Source organism: Grammomys surdaster, unplaced genomic scaffold (assembly GCF_004785775.1).
Source record: "Grammomys surdaster isolate TR1022 unplaced genomic scaffold, NIH_TR_1.0 126109, whole genome shotgun sequence".
Classification (NCBI taxonomy): Eukaryota; Metazoa; Chordata; class Mammalia; order Rodentia; family Muridae; genus Grammomys; species Grammomys surdaster.
Window position 1 is genome coordinate 479,886 of NW_021620917.1, and position 5,556 is coordinate 485,441.

General features: G+C 40.5%; 1 protein-coding gene across 3 annotated transcripts in view; it reads left to right on the forward strand.

The window, feature by feature from the left end:
* The window catches only part of Kpna7 (karyopherin subunit alpha 7), a 37,103-nt gene that overhangs the window by 1,604 nt on the left and 29,943 nt on the right, over positions 1 to 5,556 (forward strand). The gene's annotated exons all lie outside the window — the stretch shown is intronic.

A 5,556-nucleotide genomic window follows, 5' to 3' on the forward strand; every position in this document is an offset into this window, starting at 1 on the left:
GGCTGGGGTGTGGCTCAGTGGTAGAGCCCCTGCCTAGAATCCCCCAGTGATGTGAGTGGGTGGAGGGACTTGTACTCAAATTGTGTTTGCTTTGCAAGTGTTTTACTAATTGAGTGTCAGCCCAAGGATTTCTTTCCTGTCATTTTTGATTGTACATTGTTGGAACTTATCTATTTTATCTGCATTATTTAATTTGCTGGCCTCTGGGGATTTTCGTTGTTGTTTGTTTGTTTGTTTGTTTTCTTTTTCCCTCTTTTTTTGCTTTATTTTATTTTTATTTTACACTTTTGTTAATCAATTTATTTACTTTATATCCCAATCACAGATTCACTCCCTGCTCTCCTCCCATCCTTTCCTCTCATCTCTCCTCTCTCCATAGCCCTCCCCCTTTCTCCTCAGAGAAGGGATGACCTCCCACAGATATCAACCCACCTTGGCATACCAAGTTGCAGTAGTACTAGGCACATCTTCTACTGAGGCCAGACAAGGCAAGCCCAGTTAGGGGAAAGGGACCTAAAGGCAGGCAGCAGAGTCAGATACAGCCCTGTTCCTGTTGTTGGGAATCCAACATGGAGGCCGAGCTGGACAACTGTTACATATGTGTAGGTGGCCTAGGTCCATTCCATGTATGCTCTCTGTTTAGTGGTTCAGTCTCTGTGGGCCCTTATGGGCCCAGGTTAGTTGATCCTATCGGTTTTCTTGTGGTGTCCTTTAACCCCTCTGTCTCCCTCAGTCCGTTCTACCCCTCAGTCCTTTCTACCCCCTCCCACACGATTCCCCAAGCTCCTCCTCATGTTAGGCTGTGGGTCTCTACATCTGTTCCATCAGTTGCTGGATGAAGCCTCTCAGATGACGGTTATACTAAGCATCGATCTGCAAGTATAGCAGAATATCATTCATTGTGTCAGGGGTTGCCTCTCTCTCATGGCCTGGGCCTCACGTTGGTCCAGTCATTGATTGGTGATTCCTTCCATTTCTGCTCCATCTTTATCTCTGTGCAGCTCCTAGGCAGGACAAGTTGTGGGTTGAAGGTCTTGTTGTGGGTTGGTTGGTGTTTCCATCCCTCCATTGGAAGTCTTGTATGGTTACAGGAGGTAGTCATCTCAGGTTCAGTATTCCCAACTGCTGGGAGTCTTAGCTAAGTCACCCTCATAGATTCCTGAAAGTTTCCATTGTCCTAGGTTTCTAGTTAGTCCCAGTGAAGCCTCCCACTCCCACCAATCCAGGTCTCTTTCCCTCCTGTCCCCTTTCTCCATCCCCTCTCCCACCTAATTCCCTCCATTCATCCATCCCCAATGTATAGTTTATTTCTCCTTCTCAGAGAGATTCAGGCATCCTTCCTTGGGCCCTCCTTGTTACTTAGCTTCTTTAGATCTGTGGATTGTAGCATCGTTATCCTGTACTTTATAAGTGAGTATATATCATGTGTGTCTTTCTGGGTCTGAGTTACGTCAGTCTGGATGATATTTTCTAGTTCTGTCCATTTACTTGCAAATTTCATGATATTTTTGTTTTTAATAGCTGAATAGTATTCCATTGTGTAAATGAAGCATATTTTCTTTATCCATTCTTCAGTTGAGGGACATCTAGGTTGTTCCAGTTTCTGGCAATTATAAATAGAGCAGCTACGAACATAGCTGAGTAACTGTCCTTGTGGTATGTTGGAACATCTTTTGTGTAAATGCACAGGAGTGGTATAGCTGGATCTTAAGGTAGAACTATTCCTGGTTTTCTGAGAAACCAACCAAATTGATTTCCAAAGTGTTTGTACAGATTTGCATTCCCAACAGCAATGGAAGAGTTTCCCCTTGCTGCACATCCTCACCAGCATGAGCTGTCACTTGAATTTTTTATCTCAGCCATTCTAATTGCTGTAAGATGGAAACTCAGAGTTGATTTGCATTTCCCTGATGACTAAGGATACTGAACATTTCTTTAAGTACTTTTCTGCCATTAGAGATTCCTCTGTTGAGAATTCACTTTAGCTCTGTACTGTAGCGGGATATCTTCCCACTACATTTGTATAAAGCTCAGCATTTGGGCTGTATGAGAGGTAGTCAAAGAGAGGACGAAGAGAAGGAAGAGGAGGGGGAGGGATGAAGGAGAGGAGAGCAGGAGAGAAGATAACTGGGGACATCTGCGTGTCTTTAGCAGTCCCGGGTAGTTATTCATATCTAGGTTAGTTAATTGGGTTTACAATTCTAATTGTGTGGTAATTTTGTTAATTGAGCGTTTCCAAATATATGTACCAATTGGATAGCCATTAAGTATTAGGAGTCTTCACTCTACCGGGTACTGCGGGATGGTGGGTATTATCTGGGCCCAGCCAAGTATTGTGGACAGTGTGGTGGATTGGCTGATCTAGTCACCACAATGGCGTCTCGTGGGTGCCAGGGCCTGTGCTTCTGGCTGGCCTGAGCTATGGTCTGAACTGAGACTGGCAGGAGCATGCCACCGCTCTTGGCCCCGGGCCTTGTCTAGTTGGGAACATGGCAGCCCCATAAGAACAAGCCAGATCAGGTGTCGCCATTTTAAATATTACCCTCAACACTGTGCCCCATTTTTTAATTGGGTTATTTGGTTTGTTGGTTGTGATTTCTTGATTTCTTTATATATTTTAGATACCAGCTGAATGTTGGATGTAGGATTGGTGAAGATCTTTTCCCACTCTGTAGGTTGCTGTTTTGTTCTATTGTGAGTCCCCTTTGCCTTACAGAAACTTTTCAGTTTCATGAGGTCCCATTTATTAACTGTTGATCTTAATGCCTGAGCCGTTGGTTTTCTATTCAGGAAGTTGTCTCCTGACTGAATGCGTTTAAGGATGTTCCCCAGTTTCTTTTCTATTAAATTTAGTGTTACTTGTTTTACATTGAATTCTTTGATCCACTTGGACTTGAGTTTTGTGCACGGTGATAAATATGGATTATTTGAATTCTTCTACATATAGACATCCAGTTAGACCAGCACTATTTATTGAAGGTGCTTTTTTTCCCCACTGTATAGTTTTGGCTTTTTTGTCAAAAATCAAGTGTCTGTACATGTTTATGCTTACTCCTGGGTTTTCAACTCAATTCTGTTGATCAACCTATCTTTACACCAACATCATATGAATTTTATTACTATTGCTCTATAGTACAGATTGAAGTCAGGGATGGTGATACCTCCAGAAGTTCTTTTATTGTTTAGGCTTTCCTGATGTTTGTTTGTTTGTTTAGTTTTGTTTTGTTTTTCTGTATGAAGTTGAGTATTGTTCTTTCAAGGTGTGTCAAGAAGAGTGTTGGAATTTAGATGGGGACTGCTTTAAATCTGTAGGTTGCTTTTGGTAACATGGCCAGTTTCACTGTGTTAATCCTACTGATCCATGCGCACAGGAGGTCTTTCCATCTTCTGATATCTTCCTCAATTTCTTTCTTCAAAGACTTGAAGTTCTTATCATACAGGTCTTCCATTTGCTTGGTTAGAGTTACACCAAGATATTGTATATTATTTGTGGCTATTGTGAAGGGTGTGGTTTCTCTGATTTCTTTCTCAGCCCGTTCATCATTTTTGTAATGATGGAGGGCTACTGATTTCTTTTTGAATTAATTTTGTATCCAGCCACTTGCTGAAGGTGTTTGTCAGCTGTAAGAGTTCTCTGGGGTCACTTATGTATCCTAGCATATCATCTGTGAATAGCGATACTTTGCCTTCTTCCTTTCTAATGTGTATCCCCTTGATCTCCTTTTGTTGTCTTATTGCTATGGCCAAAAATTAACATACTATATTGAATAAATAGAGAGTGGGGAACCTTGCTTTGTCCTTGATTTTAATGGAATTACTTTCAGTTTTTCTCCATTTAATTCAATGATGGCTATCGGCTTCCAATATATTGCCTTTATTGTGTTTAGGTATGGGCCTTGTATCCCTGATCTCTCCAGGACTTTTATTGTGTGGGGGTCTTGGATTTTGTCAAATCCTTTTCAGCATCTACTGAGATGATCATGTGGATTTTTTTTCTTTCAGTTTGTTTATATGGTGTATTACATTGATGAATTTTCGTATGTTGGACCAACCCTGTGTCCTTGGAAAGAAGCCTGTTTAATCATGGTAGATGTTGTTTTAGATGTGGTTTGTTGTTGTTGTTGTTGGCTTTTTGTTTGTTTGTTTGTTTGTTTTGGGGTTTTGTTTCTGTTTTTGTTTTTCGAGACAGGGTTTCTCTGTGTAACCCTGGCTGTCCTGGAACTCACTCTGTAGACCAGGCTGGCCTCGAACTCAGAAATCCGCCTGTCTCTGCCTCCCAAGTGCTGGGATTAAAGGCGTGCACCACCACTGCCCAGCTAGATGTGTTATTGAGTTTGGTTTGAGAGTATTTTGTTGAATATTTTTGCATCAATGTTCATAAGGGAATATGGTATGACATTCTCTTTCTTTGTTGTGTATTTGTGTGGTTTGGGTATCAGGGTGACTGCTGCCTTATAGAATGAATTTGGCAATATTCCTTCTGTTTCTACTTTGTGGAAGACTTTTAGGATTAGTATTAGCTCATCTTTGAATGTCTCATAGAATTCTTTCTTTCTTTCTTTCTTTCTTTCTTTCTTTCTTTCTTTTTTGTTTTTTTTTTTGTTTTTTTGTTTGTTTGTTTTTTCGAGACAGGGTTTCTCTGTGTAGCCCTAGCTGTCCTGGAACTAACTCAGTAGACCAGGCTGGCCTCGAACTCAGAAATCCACCTGCCTCTGCCTCCCAAGTGCTGGGATTAAAGGCGTGCGCCACCACCGCCCGGCAAGAATTTATTTTCTTTTCTTTTCTTTTCTTTTCTTTTATTTTATTTTCTTTTATTTTCTTTTCTTTTCTTTTCTTTTATTTTATTTTATTTTATTTTATTTTATTTTATTTTATTTTATTTTATTTTATATATGGGAGTACACTGTTAGTATTCTGTCTAAACTCCACCTCCACAGTTATCTGGCAACAGCCAGGTACGCTCCCGGCTATAGAATTCTTTCTAATACTGTTTGGTCCTGGGTTTTTTTTTTGGAGACTTTTAATAAGTTCTTCTATTTCCTTAGGGGTTATAGGTATATTTACATTGTTTCCCTGATCTTGATTTTACTATGGTAAATAATATCTATGGAGAAAACTGTCTACTTCATTTAGATTTTCCAATGTTGTGGAGTACAAAGTTTTGAAGTAAGACGTAATGGTTCTTTGAATTTCTTCAGTGTCTGCTGTTATGTCTCTCTTTTAATTTCTGATTTTGTTAATTTGGATACTGTCTCTCTGCTTTTTAATTAGTTTGTCTAAAGGTTTATCTATCTTGTTGATTTTTTTCAAAGAACCAACTCTTGGTTTTGTTGATTCTTTATATTGTTCTCTTTGTTTCTAATTGATTGATTTCAGCCCTGAGGGATTTTTTTTTTCTGCCATCTACTCCTCTTGGGTATGTTTGCTGCTGCTGCTGCTGCTTCTGCTTCTGGGGCTGCTACTGCTGCTGCTGCTTCTGCTTCTGGGGCTGCTGCTGCTGCTGCTGCTGCTGCTTCTGCTGTTTCTGCTCCTTCTGCTTCTGGGGCTGCTGCTGCT